The 24464-nt window shown below is 44.8% G+C and overlaps 4 non-coding genes and 1 pseudogene across 4 annotated transcripts; all 5 read left to right on the top strand.

The window, feature by feature from the left end:
* Positions 1-9808: 9808 nt before the first annotated feature.
* On the top strand, positions 9809-10039 carry LOC135052992 (small nucleolar RNA U3; annotated as a pseudogene).
* Positions 10040-13049: 3010 nt separating this feature from the next.
* LOC135052952 (small nucleolar RNA U3) lies at positions 13050-13269 on the top strand. Its single transcript, XR_010242372.1, has one exon. It is a non-coding gene; the product is annotated as a small nucleolar RNA U3 (small nucleolar RNA).
* A 3006-nt stretch (positions 13270-16275) lies between these two features.
* LOC135052951 (small nucleolar RNA U3) lies at positions 16276-16495 on the top strand. Its single transcript, XR_010242371.1, has one exon. It is a non-coding gene; the product is annotated as a small nucleolar RNA U3 (small nucleolar RNA).
* Positions 16496-19503: 3008 nt separating this feature from the next.
* LOC135052969 (small nucleolar RNA U3) lies at positions 19504-19723 on the top strand. Its single transcript, XR_010242386.1, has one exon. It is a non-coding gene; the product is annotated as a small nucleolar RNA U3 (small nucleolar RNA).
* Positions 19724-22731: 3008 nt separating this feature from the next.
* Positions 22732-22951, top strand: LOC135052959 (small nucleolar RNA U3). Its single transcript, XR_010242377.1, has one exon. It is a non-coding gene; the product is annotated as a small nucleolar RNA U3 (small nucleolar RNA).
* The last annotated feature ends 1513 nt before the right edge of the window (positions 22952-24464 follow it).

Here is a 24464-nt window from a genome sequence, read left to right as displayed (position 1 = left end):
CAGCAGGTGGTGCTCCATGTAACACTGCAGCTCTCTGCTCTGAGCTCCAGCACAAAAAAATAAAAGCAAAACTGTCACGACTCATGGCATTGTCCCCTTCTCTGCACATAGGCACCTGGCACTCCTGTCACGGCAGTGTCCCCCTCTACTGCATCCATACACCCGAGTCTCCTGTCGCGGCAGTGTCTGCCTTGGGCATGAAGGGCCCACCGGGGAACTGCAATGGTAGGGTGAAGGGTTAAAACATGCTTTATGAACTCTTATGTGTTTGCAATGGATGCGTGCTGCCCTGTGTTAGATGCCTTTGTCTCTCATACAGATACCAGGCTTGTGTGGGTCTGGCATCCAAGGTCAGCTCTATACTAGATGAAACCTGCTTTTTCTACTTCTGTGTGTTACTAAAAGATCTTGTGTTAAGTTCCATCTGATGCAACGTATATAACATCTGCCTAGCAACTGCTATATCCAATTATGTTATGTCAAGTATTAACCACCCCTACGTACCCCACTAGGGCACCACCCCTAAGCCAATGAGCCCTGTTACACTTATCAGTTACACCCTTATGTGTTCTCTTTTTATACCAATGTTAAACATTCAATAAAACAGTGTGAATTCTTACTGCTTGTGTTGTGCATGTACCTTGTGGCTAAGAGTTTACACTCCAGACGTCTAAGAGGCCATCACATCGAGGGTTAAGGTATAAGGGCAAATCCTTTCAGCTGGGGGCTATGTCCGGAATTCAGTGATCGTCCCTGAATGGTAAAAATAGAGAATTTATTGTCTGTCTTTGCCATACAGGATTGCGGTCATACACTGAAGCTGAATCCGTGTCAGTGTTCCGGGAACACGTGACAAGGTAATATTTAAGTCCGGGACTTAATATTACGAAGTTTTATGTAAAAGCATAAAACAGGTATCAGGGATACCATAGAATCTTTAATGTCTGGGACTTAAAGAATACGTCTGAGAAAGGACCCGGGGTCCAAGCGCAATTCTCCAAAGACGTCAGTATCTGGGATACTTAAAAAAACATAGACCTGGGGTCTATACGTAACGTAGATTATACCTCGATTTGATCGCCTATATATTCTTGTATGTTTGTAGTGAGATAAGTTCTTATATTTGGTCCAGACGGCTGGTAAGTTTTCGTCTGCCAGATATCTTTACTCAAACACTTTTCTTGCTTCCTGTTTAAAACGCTGTATTTTTCTGACATCTTGTACGAAGGTAAGCGTACCCGTCAAAAGATTTCATGTTCTCACTGTACAGATAATATTGTGATATTGTCAATGACTAATTAACTGGTTAGCTGATGCATGTATAGTAAGTAGAGTGTTGTATATTTTAGATAATTTTCTTTTAAAAGTTGTATTGTTGATTTATATTACTGTCTGACAATGGGCTCTAGTCAGAGTAAAAAACTGCATATCCCCCGCCCCTCCCTGGTGAGACATGCAAGATGTATGTTGCCCGTAACTCTACCTCAGAGTATTATTTAGTTAACCCATGGGTGGATAATTTAGCGGGATGGACAGAGAAAGCAGGACAGGACCCATTCCTACGGGAAGGCAGTAATTACCTTTTCTATATGGAGATTTAAGAAAAAATGTCAGTTCCCAACAGCACAGAAGCGAGGCTGCAAAAAAAACCCTCTCCCTCCCCCCTTTGCATTCCAATGTATCCTGCGCTCAGAGACACAAATCTCTTGGCAGCAGTAACCCTTTCACACCAAATGGGATTGCCTCCAGCTCCACTGCTGGAGGGTGCGTCCACTAGCTCTATCCCTAGCACCAATAACCCAGAGTTTAGATAATAGTAAAACACTGTCCCAAGCCCACTATTACCCTCGATGGCTGTATATCTTATTTGCGCAAAGCTTGCAAAGGACGCAGCTATACACATATGAAGGAAGTCTTTTTTGCCTGTCGCTGTAGCTTGTAAACAGAAACCTTCATAGTCTGTTACTGCGTTTTGGAAAAGGTTTAAGGACTGCTGGACAGATGACGCTGGCTTACCTTTGCTTAACTCAGAAAGCTTACTCACTTCCCCACTCACTCATAACTATCAGAACTCCAGACGCTTTGACAGACAGAACCAACCCCGCAGTCAGGGAAGATTCCAAAGACCCCGCGCACTGACGGGGCCCGGAGGAGGGTATCCCAGCCTTTATTCAACTCTCCCGTCATAGTAAAGATTCACCTCTGCTGCCACTTATTATAAATGGAAGTAAAATTCCCTTTTTAGTGGACAGCGGTGCAACAACCAGTGTTTTGTGTTCTGACCTATGCAGTATCCCCTCTCACCAGAAAAGATAGAAGGTCTCCGCCCCATGATACAGCAATTCTTACAACAGGGTATCTCAGACATATTGTATCACCATACTGTACTCCTGTGAACCCTGTTGCCAAAGCTGATGGCAGTATAAGATTTGTACAGAATCTCAGAGCGATCAATCAGTTAATTGTCCCAATTGCACCAATTGTTCCAGATGTAAACTCACTCATTTCTGCAATCCCTGCAGATGCTGCGTTCTTCTCTGTATTTGATTTGAAGAATGCCTTTTTTTCAGCATGCCTGTAGATTCACAGACACAATTACTTTTGCCTTTTCTTTTGAGGGTAAACAACTTACCTGGTGCAGATTGTTGACGCACCTGTTGTCTCCAGGCCACATTGGGGCCCTGGCAACCTCACCATGGTTCAGTCCTGCTACAGTATGCAGATGATCTGCTGCTCTGTAGTCAAACTGAGGAGGCCTGCCGGGAGGATGGTATATCACTGTTAAACTGGCTCTGTGAATGTGGACACAAGGTGTCCAAAACAAAAATGCAATGGTGTAAGAAGCATGTGGATTACTTAGGTTTTGTGCTCACTCAGGGGGAAAGGAAAGTCAGTCCACAGCGCATTCAGTCTGTATTGGGCCTGGTCACCCCAACTACCCAGAAAGAACTGCTGTCTTTTCTGGGTATGGTAAATTACTGCAGACAGTGGATATCTGATTGTTCCTATTATGATAACATTTTGAGACAAGCCACACTGAAAGACAAACCTAAAACTGTACAATGGTCACAAGAAATGTTAACTGCATATGAAAGTTTAAAATGTATGTTGATGAAAAGTCCGGCACTTGGCCTCCCCAATTATGTACTACCTTTCCATCTATATGCAAGGGACAATTGTAAAACCATGGCGGGGGTGCTCACACAGTTTCATGGAGGGAAGTTGCGCCCCGTGGCATTTTTTTCCAAAGTCATGCCAGTGTCTGTGCAAGGTATGCCTGCCTGCCTCAGGGCTTTGGCAGCCTGTGCAATGGTTGCAGAAATGGCCACTACCCTCACTTTAGGCCACATCACAGTACTCCACACCACACATGATGTCCTGGCAATACTTAAAGGCTTACACACAGCACATGTCAGCACAACGCCTTAGTGGATATGAAGTACTCCTTTTGAGTAACCCTACCCTTACCATCAAGTACACTGCCAGTTCTTCTGGCCCTGCACCCATTCTCAATACCCTTTTAGGCTTGAAAGGTCCCGAGGATGAACCACCCGACCTACATGACTGTGCTGCTTCCATTGACGCTGAAACTTCTCCCAGACTTGACATGTCTCCCGTTCCCATACCAGGCGCAGACATAGTTTTTGTTGACGGCTCCTGTAGTAGGCCCAATGACAATACATACCAGGCTGGCTATGCCATTGTCACCCTCCCTGACACTGTGTTGGAAACCCTGCCAATACCTTATCAGTCCGCGCAAGCTGCAGAACTCATTGCACTCACTAGAGCATGTCCCTCCCTTTACAACGTCCATCTGCTCACTCAACTTCAAGCTGCTGCGACTAATACTGATCTCTCCGACTGGACTTACCCAATTCTGCAGAAAAAATCCTAAATCAGGATTAATCTGCAAAGAGGGGAAACCCTGTATGCCCCAGTCCAGTGCCCCTTTGCTCATTGCCCAGTGCCGTGGTGTTGGTCACCGTGGTGAAGCCACAACACTCCTCCTACTAACCAATGATTTTTGTGTGTTGCTAGTGCCAAATCACTTGTGGACCAGTATGTTAGCAGATGCATCACTTGCCTCAGGAACAACCCTAATAAAGCTAAACACCAGCATCTTGAATACCCCACCACACCCTTTACACACCTGCAAATTGACTTCACCCATATCCCAGGTACTGGTAAACAGGAATATGCCCTGGTCATTGTAGACATGTTCTCTCGATGGCCAGAGGTATTCCCCACTAAATCTGAGGATGCAAAGACAGTTGCTAGGATCCTAACTCAGGAAATCATCCCCAGATGGGGGTGCCCATTGCAAATCAATAGTGATAAAGGCTCCGCCTTTACAGCAAAAATTACACAGGCCTTGGTAAAGGCCCTGCAGGTGGAATGGAAGTTCCACATCCCGTATCACCCGCAGAGTTCAGGGGTCGTAGAACGCATGAATAGGACCCTCAAAGACAAGCTTAGGAAGGCCACAGGAGGCACCTTCCACAAATGGAAGCAAGTCCTTCCCATTATCTTGGCAGAAATTAGAATGACACCACAAAAGACTTTGGGTTACTCCCCCTTTGAAATATTAATGGGTAGGCCCTTCCCTACACCTTGGGCTAAGAAACCATTAGTAATACAGGAGGGAGATCTAGAACTTATCAGAGAAGAGTATGTCAGGTCCCTGATAATAAAACTGAATGAAATTGAACATGAGGTTGTTTGTAAAAACCCTTTGAATCCACAGGAACCTACACACCCCTTTAAAGTCGGAGACAGAGTCGTGGTGAAGGTGCTCCCCAGGAACAAGAGCCCAGGAGACTTTACCTACGGTCCAGAGACAGAGGTCGTAGCAGTAACCAGAACAGCAGTCCTGACAGAGGAAAGCCCCACCTGGATCCATGCATCCCGAGTGAAAAAGATTCCTAGACCAGACCTAGAGAGGGAAGCAAGTGATTCCAGCGAGGTACGAACGGGGGCAGACAGCCCTGACCTCCCACCTAGCGAAGACAGAAGAACAGAGGAAGATGAGGAACCTGTCCCCTACCTCTATCCTGGGGACTATGTTGATAATCCTAATGGTCCTCACTTGCCAAGCTACAGCTGAAGTAGACATTACACAAAAATCCGGCACCTACACATTTTGGTATAACTCCTCCAATACTGAGGTTGCCACCTACAAAATAGATTTCTGTACCATTGCTCCCTGTCTTAACAAATATTATGCCTGGCAATGTGATCAGTATGGTACACGTAATACCCCCACTGAAGCCTATATTTGTGTTACTAGTAAATATTGGGGAAATAAATGTGCGTATTGGGGATCAGTGGGATGGAATTCTGGCCATAGTTATGGATACCAGCCCAAAGAGGCTCTCTCAAGTAAAGACAAATATGGTGAGTCCCTGCTTACCCGTCTTACCCTTCATAGACAAAACAGATGTGATAGTAAATTCATATTAAGCATAAAACATCCCCAGTCTACTGATGCAGGCACCTATGTCCTAGGTGAATCCTTTTTTTTAAACCCATCCCTTACACCATTCTTGTTACAGGATATGTCTAACAATGAAAGGTATGCCCAGCTCAAGCCCTCTAAACCACGCCCCAACCTCTTGAAACCTCATATAACCACCCTCAAGGATATGATGGCCGTTAACAATCCCACCTTTAAAGACACCCTAGCTATTGAAACTGGTTTCTCTGACATCAATTTCTGGTTAGAATGGATGAAGTATAGTGCTAGCAAACATAATAAAAGTAACTGTTATGTCTGTGGCAAATCTAGGCCCCACCTAGGTACAGTGCCCCTTAATATACCCCTAGAACAGGAAAATTGTTTTTTCAGCCTTTTTAATGACACCAAAACAAATGACAGTCAGTGCGAAATGTGGAAAAGGGAATATCCCATATTGTCAAAAAATCCCAACCCAGGAAATACCATAACCATATATCCTGGAAACTATACCTGTTATACATCTAACATCACCACAGGGAGAAATTTAAAAACCTTCCCACCAGGGTATTGTGCAAATAAAAGAACAACTGTTTTAGTCAACCAAACTAGATCATTAGGCGACATTTATTACATATGTGGGGATATGAAACTTAGAAGTAAATTAGACACACCATGGTATGGTGAGTGTGCCCTGGCCAAAGTCATAATGCCACTCCTAATGATCACCGATGACCCCACTCCTCCCTCTAATACTCCTGCTAATCGAAAGAAAAGAGCACTCCCAGGAGGTAGCTTTGACCCCCACGTATACATTGATACTATAGGGGTCCCAAGAGGTGTTCCAAATGAGTTCAAAGCTAGAGATGAAGTGGCTGCGGGTTTTGAATCATTGTTTCCTATAGTAACTGTAAATAAAAACGTAGCCTGGATTAATTATATATATATTATAATCAACAAAGATTTGTTAATGATACCAAAGATGCTCTTAAAGGTACAGCTGAACAGCTAGAAGCCACTTCCCAAATGACATTTCAAAATAGAATGGCCCTTGACATGATTCTAGCAGAAAAAGGCGGTACATGTGTTTACATTAGTAAGGTGGAAGGCTGTTGTACATATATTCCTGACAACACTGGTCCCAATGGTAAGGTTACTTTAGCCATAAACAAGTTAGAAACCTTATCCATAGAACTTAAGAAAAATTCAGGTATTGATAACCCATGGAGCCAATATTTTGGGTGGTTTGAAAATTGGAAACAGGCTCTTGTGCAAATAAGCATATTTATACTCATAACTTTAATTCTTTTAGGCATTATAGTTTATTGTGTAATTCCCTGTGGAAAGAAACTTACCTCCAAAGGCATTGATAAGGCCCTGATGTATTATGACATAACCACCAGTCCTGTCACCTCCTCTGATAGTGAGGGACCCGACGATTATGTCCAATATCTCAAGAACTGGAGAAACAAGAAAGAAGCCTCACTCAAGAATCATGTCATATAATAATCATGATTCTAAGAGGGGATTGAAGGGTTAAAACATGCTTTATGAACTCTTATGTGTTTGCAATGGATGCGTGCTGCCCTGTGTTAGATGCCTTTGTCTCTCATACAGATACCAGGCTTGTGTGGGTCTGGCATCCAAGGTCAGCTCTATACTAGATGAAACCTGCTTTTTCTACTTCTGTGTGTTACTAAAAGATCTTGTGTTAAGTTCCATCTGATGCAACGTATATAACATCTGCCTAGCAACTGCTATATCCAATTATGTTATGTCAAGTATTAACCACCCCTACGTACCCCACTAGGGCACCACCCCTAAGCCAATGAGCCCTGTTACACTTATCAGTTACACCCTTATGTGTTCTCTTTTTATACCAATGTTAAACATTCAATAAAACAGTGTGAATTCTTACTGCTTGTGTTGTGCATGTACCTTGTGGCTAAGAGTTTACACTCCAGACGTCTAAGAGGCCATCACATCGAGGGTTAAGGTATAAGGGCAAATCCTTTCATAGGGGACCGTATTTTAGGATGTGGACAGTCTCCAGAGGGGGGGGTGGCCAGCTGCCACAGAGGCTTGGCTAATCATTTTATAGTAAAAACTGCTTGTTCATGCTTAATAATGTACCAGATTAATAACAGTAATGCAGAAAAAACACCATAGTCCTGTGCACTATTAGGCAACATGTGCGTAATCTATCATTCAAGTGCACAATCTGGAACCTGATCCCTAGAAGAGAAGGTGGGGCCCGCCGAGGGTTTCCCCTGTGCCCCTGCTGGACAGTCCAACCCTCTGTCACGGCATCATGTCCACTGCTCTGTATGCAGGACTTGATTCAAAGATGTACATAAAGCAAATGGTTTATGTACGTCTACGATGGTGGGCGCATGTGTGATCGCACGCAGTGTCCTCTGTGACGCAAGTCTGATGGACAGTCTGCAGACGTGTGGGGTGGGTAGATTTCACTAAAACAGGAAGTTGTACCTCTATTTTCTGGGAGTGGCGAGGCCAGGCTCTGCATCGTCTGATGCAAATTTCCTGGCCCCAGCAGCGCAAACAGCCTGGCCATCCTGAGTACTCGGTTGATGTTTACGCAATTGATCCGATGCTGTCTCTTTGGATGCAGAAGCACCCTGAGGACGCTTCGAGCTGTTGTACGTACTGTAGGGCTCCTGCCTGAAGCATCCAAAGGGCACTCCAGGTGGCACTGCTGCAGCAATACTGACTGCAGGGCAGCACCGATCGCAGACCCCTAGTTATGGCCCTGGTCCAGTGTAAGTGCTGAGTTTCTAGGTCTGATTATAAGTTGTACGGCAAGCAGTAGCAGCCATTAGATCACTTGCGTGAACATCGCCCATCTGAGCAACCAGGTTACTCAGGATGGCCTGGGGTTTCACTCTGCCAAGACCAGGAATTCTGCACTGGAGGACGCAGACCCTGGCCTCGGCAAGCCTACAAAACAGGGGTGGGATAACACCATTTTGGCCACAGCATGTGAATCATGTTGAGGCTTAGGGGGCCCTGCGAGCAATCTCGCAGTCACAGATCACCAAACATCACAGTTGTATGGAAACGGCTGCGTTTGCGTACAACTCTGAATTAGACCCTCTGTTTCACAACCTATTTATGTACATGCTCACAAGACATAGGGATGGACGTTTGAGGTCGATGGCTACCAATCAACAGTCTTTCCAATTCGATCAAAGTACCCTTTTCCACTAAATTGCGAGGATTCGATGGTTGCCAATCCGATGTTCAGGTACTTCTGTGCATTTGCGGACACCCGGAAAGGGGTGTCCGCAGCTCAGGTAAATGCATGCTTGCACAAAGCTCTGAAAGATTCTACACATGTTCACAGTAAAGCAATTGATGGTTACACCATTGCAATCATTCAATGTGCATGGCTGCGTTTGATGTCATCAGCCGGCAACCAATTAATGCCAGGCTTCCGATGTCCATACCTGCTGTGGCGTGATGGGAAGCCTTCCGGGGAGCAGAGGACACATTATTTTGGAAGCATTTGTGATGTAAGGTGGAGTAGTTGCAACATTTCAGTACATATTTCGGGGAACCCCCTTTTTTTTAATATTAAAACCATTTAGAGGAAATCCATGCCAAATGAAGGCTAGCAGTGAAACTAACATGGTTCATTTGAATATCTTTATGGTTTTCTTACAAATTACACCCAAAAGCAAGCAGGAGGTGGTTTGTATGTCATTTGTCGTGTTTATTCCCCATGTTTACTCATTTTTGTCATAAAAGAAAGATATAAAAGGTAGTATCTTTGTTACATTAATATTATGTAATCTATCGCTCTTATTACTCTTCAAATACCAGCCTACATATGAGGTTCTGTTGCATCGAACATCCCCCCAGCGTAAAATGAACTAACAGTAGAGGAACAGAAACAAAAGCACCCATCCCACAGCAAATATAACATGATCGTTAGTGATCTACCAAGCAGAATTGTCACCATGCCAGAAAAGCACGTGTTTAGACTTTGTTTTTCTCTATAACATATGTTTGGTTTTGTGATCCTGACATTCTGTGTGCATAGTCCGTTATTAGCTGAGGATGTTGTTGCTGCTTTAAGCTGTGTCTCGGCTGTTTCAGAGGTGCTTCCTGGTTGGCCAGAGTATCTTAAATATGCAGATGAGCAAGTGAGTGCACAATCATAGAAGAATACATTCTGTAAGAAAAGCTGAGTCCATCGTTGGTCCACATTTTAAAGGCAGCATAGTTTCTTACTATCTTCAAGATATGTTCAACTGTGAGATCATTTTAAAAATCTCCATTATATTAAAAAGACTCTCCTTCCCACAGCAGTAAAAATGCTAGGCTGTTATGGTTAAGACTATACTTTCAGGGATCATTTCTATAGTTTTTAACTTTTGGAAATGTGCTCTAAAGTGTCCAGACCTACCAACCATGAGGAAGAGCAATAGTAATCTTTTCTGAGCGCGAAGTGAGCTCTCAGTGCTGCTTCATTGCTGCTTCATTGTAGCTGCTGTTTGCTTTTGATGACCGTTCCTTTTCTTCTATCATGGGAGAAATGGAGGAAGAGATTACAAGCTGAGTGGTTGTTTTTAATGCTTGTTAATGACAGATTTTCTTATGGCTCCATGTGTACTGCTATTGTCATGTGGCATGATGCGATGTGCCCAAAAACATTGATAATGTGCTCATGTCAAAGGATCCCTGCAAGGGACATGGTGACATCACCAAACATTAGGAACAAGCCATCGGAACAAAGGGGCCGATGGTTTCCACTTCTACAGAATCAAATTGAAAAGGACTGTCAATTGGAGGGAACAAAAAAAATATTGATGATTGTGGATCATTGCTTTCTGATGTCCATTCCTGTTGTGTGGCAAATTCAGGCACATTAGTAGTGATTTATCCCTATTACTGAGCTGGCTTTATATCTTCAAAATATTTTCAAGTGAAGCTTATTTGGGGATTGTCACTTCAAACTGGAAGTATTCTTAACACTATATGGCAAGTGCAGTTCTGCATGAATGGCCAGCAGGTGGTGCTCCATGTAACACTGCAGCTCTCTGCTCTGAGCTCCAGCACAAAAAAATAAAAGCAAAACTGTCACGACTCATGGCATTGTCCCCTTCTCTGCACATAGGCACCTGGCACTCCTGTCACGGCAGTGTCCCCCTCTACTGCATCCATACACCCGAGTCTCCTGTCGCGGCAGTGTCTGCCTTGGGCATGAAGGGCCCACCGGGGAACTGCAATGGTAGGGGACCGTATTTTAGGATGTGGACAGTCTCCAGAGGGGGGGGGGGTGGCCAGCTGCCACAGAGGCTTGGCTAATCATTTTATAGTAAAAACTGCTTGTTCATGCTTAATAATGTACCAGATTAATAACAGTAATGCAGAAAAAACACCATAGTCCTGTGCACTATAAGGCAACATGTGCGTAATCTATCATTCAAGTGCACAATCTGGAACCTGATCCCTAGAAGAGAAGGTGGGGCCCGCCGAGGGTTTCCCCTGTGCCCCTGCTGGACAGTCCAACCCTCTGTCACGGCATCATGTCCACTGCTCTGTATGCAGGACTTGATTCAAAGATGTACATAAAGCAAATGGTTTATGTACGTCTACGATGGTGGGCGCATGTGTGATCGCACGCAGTGTCCTCTGTGACGCAAGTCTGATGGACAGTCTGCAGACGTGTGGGGTGGGTAGATTTCACTAAAACAGGAAGTTGTACCTCTATTTTCTGGGAGTGGCGAGGCCAGGCTCTGCATCGTCTGATGCAAATTTCCTGGCCCCAGCAGCGCAAACAGCCTGGCCATCCTGAGTACTCGGTTGATGTTTACGCAATTGATCCGATGCTGTCTCTTTGGATGCAGAAGCACCCTGAGGACGCTTCGAGCTGTTGTACGTACTGTAGGGCTCCTGCCTGAAGCATCCAAAGGGCACTCCAGGTGGCACTGCTGCAGCAATACTGACTGCAGGGCAGCACCGATCGCAGACCCCTAGTTATGGCCCTGGTCCAGTGTAAGTGCTGAGTTTCTAGGTCTGATTATAAGTTGTACGGCAAGCAGTAGCAGCCATTAGATCACTTGCGTGAACATCGCCCATCTGAGCAACCAGGTTACTCAGGATGGCCTGGGGTTTCACTCTGCCAAGACCAGGAATTCTGCACTGGAGGACGCAGACCCTGGCCTTGGCAAGCCTACAAAACAGGGGTGGGATAACACCATTTTGGCCACAGCATGTGAATCATGTTGAGGCTTAGGGGGCCCTGCGAGCAATCTCGCAGTCACAGATCACCAAACATCACAGTTGTATGGAAACGGCTGCGTTTGCGTACAACTCTGAATTAGACCCTCTGTTTCACAACCTATTTATGTACATGCTCACAAGACATAGGGATGGACGTTTGAGGTCGATGGCTACCAATCAACAGTCTTTCCAATTCGATCAAAGTACCCTTTTCCACTAAATTGCGAGGATTCGATGGTTGCCAATCCGATGTTCAGGTACTTCTGTGCATTTGCGGACACCCGGAAAGGGGTGTCCGCAGCTCAGGTAAATGCACGCTTGCACAAAGCTCTGAAAGATTCTACACATGTTCACAGTAAAGCAATTGATGGTTACACCATTGCAATCATTCAATGTGCATGGCTGCGTTTGATGTCATCAGCCGGCAACCAATTAATGCCAGGCTTCTGATGTCCATACCTGCTGTGGCGTGATGGGAAGCCTTCCGGGGAGCAGAGGACACATTATTTTGGAAGCATTTGTGATGTAAGGTGGAGTAGTTGCAACATTTCAGTACATATTTCGGGGAACCCCCTTTTTTTTAATATTAAAACCATTTAGAGGAAATCCATGCCAAATGAAGGCTAGCAGTGAAACTAACATGGTTCATTTGAATATCTTTATGGTTTTCTTACAAATTACACCCAAAAGCAAGCAGGAGGTGGTTTGTATGTCATTTGTCGTGTTTATTCCCCATGTTTACTCATTTTTGTCATAAAAGAAAGATATAAAAGGTAGTATCTTTGTTACATTAATATTATGTAATCTATCGCTCTTATTACTCTTCAAATACCAGCCTACATATGAGGTTCTGTTGCATCGAACATCCCCCCAGCGTAAAATGAACTAACAGTAGAGGAACAGAAACAAAAGCACCCATCCCACAGCAAATATAACATGATCGTTAGTGATCTACCAAGCAGAATTGTCACCATGCCAGAAAAGCACGTGTTTAGACTTTGTTTTTCTCTATAACATATGTTTGGTTTTGTGATCCTGACATTCTGTGTGCATAGTCCGTTATTAGCTGAGGCTGTTGTTGCTGCTTTAAGCTGTGTCTCGGCTGTTTCAGAGGTGCTTCCTGGTTGGCCAGAGTATCTTAAATATGCAGATGAGCAAGTGAGTGCACAATCATAGAAGAATACATTCTGTAAGAAAAGCTGAGTCCATCGTTGGTCCACATTTTAAAGGCAGCATAGTTTCTTACTATCTTCAAGATATGTTCAACTGTGAGATCATTTTAAAAATCTCCATTATATTAAAAAGACTCTCCTTCCCACAGCAGTAAAAATGCTAGGCTGTTATGGTTAAGACTATACTTTCAGGGATCATTTCTATAGTTTTTAACTTTTGGAAATGTGCTCTAAAGTGTCCAGACCTACCAACCATGAGGAAGAGCAATAGTAATCTTTTCTGAGCGCGAAGTGAGCTCTCAGTGCTGCTTCATTGTAGCTGCTGTTTGCTTTTGATGACCGTTCCTTTTCTTCTATCATGGGAGAAATGGAGGAAGAGATTACAAGCTGAGTGGTTGTTTTTAATGCTTGTTAATGACAGATTTTCTTATGGCTCCATGTGTACTGCTATTGTCATGTGGCATGATGCAATGTGCCCAAAAACATTGATAATGTGCTCATGTCAAAGGATCCCTGCAAGGGACATGGTGACATCACCAAACATTAGGAACAAGCCATCGGAACAAAGGGGCCGATGGTTTCCACTTCTACAGAATCAAATTGAAAAGGACTGGCAATTGGAGGGAACAAAAAAAATATTGATTGTGGATCATTGCTTTCTGATGTCCATTCCTGTTGTGTGGCAAATTCAGGCACATTAGTAGTGATTTATCCCTATTACTGAGCTGGCTTTATATCTTCAAAATATTTTCAAGTGAAGCTTATTTGGGGATTGTCACTTCAAACTGGAAGTATTCTTAACACTATATGGCAAGTGCAGTTCTGCATGAATGGCCAGCAGGTGGTGCTCCATGTAACACTGCAGCTCTCTGCTCTGAGCTCCAGCACAAAAAAATAAAAGCAAAACTGTCACGACTCATGGCATTGTCCCCTTCTCTGCACATAGGCACCTGGCACTCCTGTCACGGCAGTGTCCCCCTCTACTGCATCCATACACCCGAGTCTCCTGTCGCGGCAGTGTCTGCCTTGGGCATGAAGGGCCCACCGGGGAACTGCAATGGTAGGGGACCGTATTTTAGGATGTGGACAGTCTCCAGAGGGGGGGGTGGCCAGCTGCCACAGAGGCTTGGCTAATCATTTTATAGTAAAAACTGCTTGTTCATGCTTAATAATGTACCAGATTAATAACAGTAATGCAGAAAAAACACCATAGTCCTGTGCACTATAAGGCAACATGTGCGTAATCTATCATTCAAGTGCACAATCTGGAACCTGATCCCTAGAAGAGAAGGTGGGGCCCGCCGAGGGTTTCCCCTGTGCCCCTGCTGGACAGTCCAACCCTCTGTCACGGCATCATGTCCACTGCTCTGTATGCAGGACTTGATTCAAAGATGTACATAAAGCAAATGGTTTATGTACGTCTACGATGGTGGGCGCATGTGTGATCGCACGCAGTGTCCTCTGTGACGCAAGTCTGATGGACAGTCTGCAGACGTGTGGGGTGGGTAGATTTCACTAAAACAGGAAGTTGTACCTCTATTTTCTGGGAGTGGCGAGGCCAGGCTCTGCATCGTCTGATGCAAATTTCCTGGCCCCAGCAGCGCAAACAGCCTGGCCATCCTGAGTACTCGGTTGATGTTTACGCAATTGATCCGATGCTGTCTCTTTGGATGCAGAAGCACCCTGAGGACGCTTCGAGCTGTTGTACGTACTGTAGGGCTCCTGCCTGAAGCATCCAAAGGGCACTCCAGGTGGCACTGCTGCAGCAATACTGACTGCAGGGCAGCACCGATCGCAGACCCCTAGTTATGGCCCTGGTCCAGTGTAAGTGCTGAGTTTCTAGGTCTGATTATAAGTTGTACGGCAAGCAGTAGCAGCCATTAGATCACTTGCGTGAACATCGCCCATCTGAGCAACCAGGTTACTCAGGATGGCCTGGGGTTTCACTCTGCCAAGACCAGGAATTCTGCACTGGAGGACGCAGACCCTGGCCTCGGCAAGCCTACAAAACAGGGGTGGGATAACACCATTTTGGCCACAGCATGTGAATCATGTTGAGGCTTAGGGGGCCCTGCGAGCAATCTCGCAGTCACAGATCACCAAACATCACAGTTGTATGGAAACGGCTGCGTTTGCGTACAACTCTGAATTAGACCCTCTGTTTCACAACCTATTTATGTACATGCTCACAAGACATAGGGATGGACGTTTGAGGTCGATGGCTACCAATCAACAGTCTTTCCAATTCGATCAAAGTACCCTTTTCCACTAAATTGCGAGGATTCGATGGTTGCCAATCCGATGTTCAGGTACTTCTGTGCATTTGCGGACACCCGGAAAGGGGTGTCCGCAGCTCAGGTAAATGCACGCTTGCACAAAGCTCTGAAAGATTCTACACATGTTCACAGTAAAGCAATTGATGGTTACACCATTGCAATCATTCAATGTGCATGGCTGCGTTTGATGTCATCAGCCCGGCAACCAATTAATGCCAGGCTTCCGATGTCCATACCTGCTGTGGCGTGATGGGAAGCCTTCCGGGGAGCAGAGGACACATTATTTTGGAAGCATTTGTGATGTAAGGTAGAGTAGTTGCAACATTTCAGTACATATTTCGGGGAACCCCCTTTTTTTTAATATTAAAACCATTTAGAGGAAATCCATGCCAAATGAAGGCTAGCAGTGAAACTAACATGGTTCATTTGAATATCTTTATGGTTTTCTTACAAATTACACCCAAAAGCAAGCAGGAGGTGGTTTGTATGTCATTTGTCGTGTTTATTCCCCATGTTTACTCATTTTTGTCATAAAAGAAAGATATAAAAGGTAGTATCTTTGTTACATTAATATTATGTAATCTATCGCTCTTATTACTCTTCAAATACCAGCCTACATATGAGGTTCTGTTGCATCGAACATCCCCCCAGCGTAAAATGAACTAACAGTAGAGGAACAGAAACAAAAGCACCCATCCCACAGCAAATATAACATGATCGTTAGTGATCTACCAAGCAGAATTGTCACCATGCCAGAAAAGCACGTGTTTAGACTTTGTTTTTCTCTATAACATATGTTTGGTTTTGTGATCCTGACATTCTGTGTGCATAGTCCGTTATTAGCTGAGGCTGTTGTTGCTGCTTTAAAGCTGTGTCTCGGCTGTTTCAGAGGTGCTTCCTGGTTGGCCAGAGTATCTTAAATATGCAGATGAGCAAGTGAGTGCACAATCATAGAAGAATACATTCTGTAAGAAAAGCTGAGTCCATCGTTGGTCCACATTTTAAAGGCAGCATAGTTTCTTACTATCTTCAAGATATGTTCAACTGTGAGATCATTTTAAAAATCTCCATTATATTAAAAAGACTCTCCTTCCCACAGCAGTAAAAATGCTAGGCTGTTATGGTTAAGACTATACTTTCAGGGATCATTTCTATAGTTTTTAACTTTTGGAAATGTGCTCTAAAGTGTCCAGACCTACCAACCATGAGGAAGAGCAATAGTAATCTTTTCTGAGCGCGAAGTGAGCTCTCAGTGCTGCTTCATTGTAGCTGCTGTTTGCTTTTGATGACCGTTCCTTTTCTTCTATCATGGGAGAAATGGAGGAAGAGATTACAAGCTGAGTGGTTGTTTTTAATGCTTGTTAATGACAGATTTTCTTATGGCTCCATGTGTACTGCTATTGTCATGTGGCATGATGCAATGTGCCCAAAAACATTGATAATGTGCTCATGTCAAAGGATCCCTGCAAGGGACATGGTGACATCACCAAACATTAGGAACAAGCCATCGGAACAAAGGGGCCGATGGTTTCCACTTCTACAGAATCAAATTGAAAAGGACTGTCAATTGGAGGGAACAAAAAAAATATTGATGATTGTGGATCATTGCTTTCTGATGTCCATTCCTGTTGTGTGGCAAATTCAGGCACATTAGTAGTGATTTATCCCTATTACTGAGCTGGCTTTATATCTTCAAAATATTTTCAAGTGAAGCTTATTTGGGGATTGTCACTTCAAACTGGAAGTATTCTTAACACTATATGGCAAGTGCAGTTCTGCATGAATGGCCAGCAGGTGGTGCTCCATGTAACACTGCAGCTCTCTGCTCTGAGCTCCAGCACAAAAAAATAAAAGCAAAACTGTCACGACTCATGGCATTGTCCCCTTCTCTGCACATAGGCACCTGGCACTCCTGTCACGGCAGTGTCCCCCTCTACTGCATCCATACACCCGAGTCTCCTGTCGCGGCAGTGTCTGCCTTGGGCATGAAGGGCCCACCGGGGAACTGCAATGGTAGGGGACCGTATTTTAGGATGTGGACAGTCTCCAGAGGGGGGGGTGGCCAGCTGCCACAGAGGCTTGGCTAATCATTTTATAGTAAAAACTGCTTGTTCATGCTTAATAATGTACCAGATTAATAACAGTAATGCAGAAAAAACACCATAGTCCTGTGCACTATAAGGCAACATGTGCGTAATCTATCATTCAAGTGCACAATCTGGAACCTGATCCCTAGAAGAGAAGGTGGGGCCCGCCGAGGGTTTCCCCTGTGCCCCTGCTGGACAGTCCAACCCTCTGTCACGGCATCATGTCCACTGCTCTGTATGCAGGACTTGATTCAAAGATGTACATAAAGCAAATGGTTTATGTACGTCTACGATGGTGGGCGCATGTGTGATCGCACGCAGTGTCCTCTGTGACGCAAGTCTGATGGACAGTCTGCAGACGTGTGGGGTGGGTAGATTTCACTAAAACAGGAAGTTGTACCTCTATTTTCTGGGAGTGGCGAGGCCAGGCTCTGCATCGTCTGATGCAAATTTCCTGGCCCCAGCAGCGCAAACAGCCTGGCCATCCTGAGTACTCGGTTGATGTTTACGCAATTGATCCGATGCTGTCTCTTTGGATGCAGAAGCACCCTGAGGACGCTTCGAGCTGTTGTACGTACTGTAGGGCTCCTGCCTGAAGCATCCAAAGGGCACTCCAGGTGGCACTGCTGCAGCAATACTGACTGCAGGGCAGCACCGATCGCAGACCCCTAGTTATGGCCCTGGTCCAGTGTAAGTGCTGAGTTTCTAGGTCTGATTATAAGTTGTACGGCAAGCAGTAGCAGCCATTAGATCACTTGCGTGAACATCGCCCATCTGAGCAACCAGGTTACTCAGGATGGCCTGGGGTTTCACTCTGCCAAGACCAGGAATTCTGCACTGGAGGACGCAGACCCTGGCCTCGGCAAGCCTACAAAACAGGGGTGGGATAACACCATTTTGGCCACAGCATGTGAATCATGTTGAGGCTTAGGGGGCCCTGCGAGCAATCTCGCAGTCACAGATCACCAAACATCACAGTTGTATGGAAACGGCTGCGTTTGCGTACAACTCTGAATTAGACCCTCTGTTTCACAACCTATTTATGTACATGCTCACAAGACATAGGGATGGACGTTTGAGGTCGATGGCTACCAATCAACAGTCTTTCCAATTCGATCAAAGTACCCTTTTCCACTAAATTGCGAGGATTCGATGGTTGCCAATCCGATGTTCAGGTACTTCTGTGCATTTGCGGACACCCGGAAAGGGGTGTCCGCAGCTCAGGTAAATGCACGCTTGCACAAAGCTCTGAAAGATTCTACACATGTTCACAGTAAAGCAATTGATGGTTACACCATTGCAATCATTCAATGTGCATGGCTGCGTTTGATGTCATCAGCCGGCAACCAATTAATGCCAGGCTTCCGATGTCCATACCTGCTGTGGCGTGATGGGAAGCCTTCCGGGGAGCAGAGGACACATTATTTTGGAAGCATTTGTGATGTAAGGTGGAGTAGTTGCAACATTTCAGTACATATTTCGGGGAACCCCCTTTTTTTTAATATTAAAACCATTTAGAGGAAATCCATGCCAAATGAAGGCTAGCAGTGAAACTAACATGGTTCATTTGAATATCTTTATGGTTTTCTTACAAATTACACCCAAAAGCAAGCAGGAGGTGGTTTGTATGTCATTTGTCGTGTTTATTCCCCATATTTACTCATTTTTGTCATAAAAGAAAGATATAAAAGGTAGTATCTTTGTTACATTAATATTATGTAATCTATCGCTCTTATTACTCTTCAAATACCAGCCTACATATGAGGTTCTGTTGCATCGAACATCCCCCCAGCGTAAAATGAACTAACAGTAGAGGAACAGAAACAAAAGCACCCATCCCACAGCAAATATAACATGATCGTTAGTGATCTACCAAGCAGAATTGTCACCATGCCAGAAAAGCACGTGTTTAGACTTTGTTTTTCTCTATAACATATGTTTGGTTTTGTGATCCTGACATTCTGTGTGCATAGTCCGTTATTAGCTGAGGCTGTTGTTGCTGCTTTAAAGCTGTGTCTCGGCTGTTTCAGAGGTGCTTCCTGGTTGGCCAGAGTATCTTAAATATGCAGATGAGCAAGTGAGTGCACAATCATAGAAGAATACATTCTGTAAGAAAAGCCGAGTCCATCGTTGGTCCACATTTTAAAGGCAGCATAGTTTCTTACTATCTTCAAGATATGTTCAACTGTGAGATCATTTTAAAAATCTCCATTATATTAAAAAGACTCTCCTTCCCACAGCAGTAAAAATGCTAGGCTGTTATGGTTAAGACTATACTTTCAGGGATCATTTCTATAGTTTTTAACTTTTGGAAATGTGCTCTGAAGTGTCCAGACCTATCAACCATGAGGAAGAGCAATAGTAATCTTTTCTGAGCGCGAAGTGAGCTCTCAGTGCTGCTTCATTGTAGCTGCTGTTTGCTTTTGATGAACGTTCCTTTTCTTCTATCATGGGAGAAATGGAGGAAGAGATTACAAGCTGAGTGGTTGTTTTTAATGCTTGTTAATGACAGATTTTCTTATGGCTCCATGTGTACTGCTATTGTCATGTGGCATGATGCAATGTGCCCAAAAACATTGATAATGTGCTCATGTCAAAGGATCCCTGCAAGGGACATGGTGACATCACCAAACATTAGGAACAAGCCATCGGAACAAAGGGGCCGATGGTTTTTACTTCTACAGAATCAAATTGAAAAGGACTGTCAATTGGAGGGAACAAAAAAAATATTGATGATTGTGGATCATTGCTTTCTGATGTCCATTCCTGTTGTGTGGCAAATTCAGGCACATTAGTAGTGATTTATCCCTATTACTGAGCTGGCTTTATATCTTCAAAATATTTTCAAGTGAAGCTTATTTGGGGATTGTCACTTCAAACTGGAAGTATTCTTAACACTATATGGCAAGTGCAGTTCTGCATGAATGGCCAGCAGGTGGTGCTCCATGTAACACTGCAGCTCTCTGCTCTGAGCTCCAGCACAAAAAAATAAAAGCAAAACTGTCACGACTCATGGCATTGTCCCCTTCTCTGCACATAGGCACCTGGCACTCCTGTCACGGCAGTGTCCCCCTCTACTGCATCCATACACCCGAGTCTCCTGTCGCGGCAGTGTCTGCCTTGGGCATGAAGGGCCCACCGGGGAACTGCAATGGTAGGGGACCGTATTTTAGGATGTGGACAGTCTCCAGAGGGGGGGGTGGCCAGCTGCCACAGAGGCTTGGCTAATCATTTTATAGTAAAAACTGCTTGTTCATGCTTAATAATGTACCAGATTAATAACAGTAATGCAGAAAAAACACCATAGTCCTGTGCACTATAAGGCAACATGTGCGTAATCTATCATTCAAGTGCACAATCTGGAACCTGATCCCTAGAAGAGAAGGTGGGGCCCGCCGAGGGTTTCCCCTGTGCCCCTGCTGGACAGTCCAACCCTCTGTCACGGCATCATGTCCACTGCTCTGTATGCAGGACTTGATTCAAAGATGTACATAAAGCAAATGGTTTATGTACGTCTACGATGGTGGGCGCATGTGTGATCGCACGCAGTGTCCTCTGTGACGCAAGTCTGATGGACAGTCTGCAGACGTGTGGGGTGGGTAGATTTCACTAAAACAGGAAGTTGTACCTCTATTTTCTGGGAGTGGCGAGGCCAGGCTCTGCATCGTCTGATGCAAATTTCCTGGCCCCAGCAGCGCAAACAGCCTGGCCATCCTGAGTACTCGGTTGATGTTTACGCAATTGATCCGATGCTGTCTCTTTGGATGCAGAAGCACCCTGAGGACGCTTCGAGCTGTTGTACGTACTGTAGGGCTCCTGCCTGAAGCATCCAAAGGGCACTCCAGGTGGCACTGCTGCAGCAATACTGACTGCAGGGCAGCACCGATCGCAGACCCCTAGTTATGGCCCTGGTCCAGTGTAAGTGCTGAGTTTCTAGGTCTGATTATAAGTTGTACGGCAAGCAGTAGCAGCCATTAGATCACTTGCGTGAACATCGCCCATCTGAGCAACCAGGTTACTCAGGATGGCCTGGGGTTTCACTCTGCCAAGACCAGGAATTCTGCACTGGAGGACGCAGACCCTGGCCTCGGCAAGCCTACAAAACAGGGGTGGGATAACACCATTTTGGCCACAGCATGTGAATCATGTTGAGGCTTAGGGGGCCCTGCGAGCAATCTCGCAGTCACAGATCACCAAACATCACAGTTGTATGGAAACGGCTGCGTTTGCGTACAACTCTGAATTAGACCCTCTGTTTCACAACCTATTTATGTACATGCTCACAAGACATAGGGATGGACGTTTGAGGTCGATGGCTACCAATCAACAGTCTTTCCAATTCGATCAAAGTACCCTTTTCCACTAAATTGCGAGGATTCGATGGTTGCCAATCCGATGTTCAGGTACTTCTGTGCATTTGCGGACACCCGGAAAGGGGTGTCCGCAGCTCAGGTAAATGCACGCTTGCACAAAGCTCTGAAAGATTCTACACATGTTCACAGTAAAGCAATTGATGGTTACACCATTGCAATCATTCAATGTGCATGGCTGCGTTTGATGTCATCAGCCGGCAACCAATTAATGCCAGGCTTCCGATGTCCATACCTGCTGTGGCGTGATGGGAAGCCTTCCGGGGAGCAGAGGACACATTATTTTGGAAGCATTTGTGATGTAAGGTGGAGTAGTTGCAACATTTCAGTACATATTTCGGGGAACCCCCTTTTTTTTAATATTAAAACCATTTAGAGGAAATCCATGCCAAATGAAGGCTAGCAGTGAAACTAACATGGTTCATTTGAATATCTTTATGGTTTTCTTACAAATTACACCCAAAAGCAAGCAGGAGGTGGTTTGTATGTCATTTGTCGTGTTTATTCCCCATATTTACTCATTTTTGTCATAAAAGAAAGATATAAAAGGTAGTATCTTTGTTACATTAATATTATGTAATCTATCGCTCTTATTACTCTTCAAATACCAGCCTACATATGAGGTTCTGTTGCATCGAACATCCCCCCAGCGTAAAATGAACTAACAGTAGAGGAACAGAAACAAAAGCACCCATCCCACAGCAAATATAACATGATCGTTAGTGATCTACCAAGCAGAATTGTCACCATGCCAGAAAAGCACGTGTTTAGACTTTGTTTTTCTCTATAACATATGTTTGGTTTTGTGATCCTGACATTCTGTGTGCATAGTCCGTTATTAGCTGAGGCTGTTGTTGCTGCTTTAAAGCTGTGTCTCGGCTGTTTCAGAGGTGCTTCCTGGTTGGCCAGAGTATCTTAAATATGCAGATGAGCAAGTGAGTGCACAATCATAGAAGAATACATTCTGTAAGAAAAGCTGAGTCCATCGTTGGTCCACATTTTAAAGGCAGCATAGTTTCTTACTATCTTCAAGATATGTTCAACTGTGAGATCATTTTAAAAATCTCCATTATATTAAAAAGACTCTCCTTCCCACAGCAGTAAAAATGCTAGGCTGTTATGGTTAAGACTATACTTTCAGGGGTCATTTCTATAGTTTTTAACTTTTGGAAATGTGCTCTAAAGTGTCCAGACCTACCAACCATGAGGAAGAGCAATAGTAATCTTTTCTGAGCGCGAAGTGAGCTCTCAGTGCTGCTTCATTGTAGCTGCTGTTTGCTTTTGATGACCGTTCCTTTTCTTCTATCATGGGAGAAATGGAGGAAGAGATTACAAGCTGAGTGGTTGTTTTTAATGCTTGTTAATGACAGATTTTCTTATGGCTCCATGTGTACTGCTATTGTCATGTGGCATGATGCGATGTGCCCAAAAACATTGATAATGTGCTCATGTCAAAGGATCCCTGCAAGGGACATGGTGACATCACCAAACATTAGGAACAAGCCATCGGAACAAAGGGGCCGATGGTTTCCACTTCTACAGAATCAAATTGAAAAGGACTGTCAATTGGAGGGAACAAAAAAAATATTGATGATTGTGGATCATTGCTTTCTGATGTCCATTCCTGTTGTGTGGCAAATTCAGGCACATTAGTAGTGATTTATCCCTATTACTGAGCTGGCTTTATATCTTCAAAATATTTTCAAGTGAAGCTTATTTGGGGATTGTCACTTCAAACTGGAAGTATTCTTAACACTATATGGCAAGTGCAGTTCTGCATGAATGGCCAGCAGGTGGTGCTCCATGTAACACTGCAGCTCTCTGCTCTGAGCTCCAGCACAAAAAAATAAAAGCAAAACTGTCACGACTCATGGCATTGTCCCCTTCTCTGCACATAGGCACCTGGCACTCCTGTCACGGCAGTGTCCCCCTCTACTGCATCCATACACCCGAGTCTCCTGTCGCGGCAGTGTCTGCCTTGGGCATGAAGGGCCCACCGGGGAACTGCAATGGTAGGGGACCGTATTTTAGGATGTGGACAGTCTCCAGAGGGGGGGGTGGCCAGCTGCCACAGAGGCTTGGCTAATCATTTTATAGTAAAAACTGCTTGTTCATGCTTAATAATGTACCAGATTAATAACAGTAATGCAGAAAAAACACCATAGTCCTGTGCACTATAAGGCAACATGTGCGTAATCTATCATTCAAGTGCACAATCTGGAACCTGATCCCTAGAAGAGAAGGTGGGGCCCGCCGAGGGTTTCCCCTGTGCCCCTGCTGGACAGTCCAACCCTCTGTCACGGCATCATGTCCACTGCTCTGTATGCAGGACTTGATTCAAAGATGTACATAAAGCAAATGGTTTATGTACGTCTACGATGGTGGGCGCATGTGTGATCGCACGCAGTGTCCTCTGTGACGCAAGTCTGATGGACAGTCTGCAGACGTGTGGGGTGGGTAGATTTCACTAAAACAGGAAGTTGTACCTCTATTTTCTGGGAGTGGCGAGGCCAGGCTCTGCATCGTCTGATGCAAATTTCCTGGCCCCAGCAGCGCAAACAGCCTGGCCATCCTGAGTACTCGGTTGATGTTTACGCAATTGATCCGATGCTGTCTCTTTGGATGCAGAAGCACCCTGAGGACGCTTCGAGCTGTTGTACGTACTGTAGGGCTCCTGCCTGAAGCATCCAAAGGGCACTCCAGGTGGCACTGCTGCAGCAATACTGACTGCAGGGCAGCACCGATCGCAGACCCCTAGTTATGGCCCTGGTCCAGTGTAAGTGCTGAGTTTCTAGGTCTGATTATAAGTTGTACGGCAAGCAGTAGCAGCCATTAGATCACTTGCGTGAACATCGCCC

The sequence above is a fragment of the Pseudophryne corroboree genome, chromosome 2 (assembly GCF_028390025.1).
Source record: "Pseudophryne corroboree isolate aPseCor3 chromosome 2, aPseCor3.hap2, whole genome shotgun sequence".
Classification (NCBI taxonomy): domain Eukaryota; kingdom Metazoa; phylum Chordata; class Amphibia; order Anura; family Myobatrachidae; genus Pseudophryne; species Pseudophryne corroboree.
Note: the sequence above shows the minus strand (reverse complement) of the source record. Positions and strands in the feature narration are given on the sequence as shown.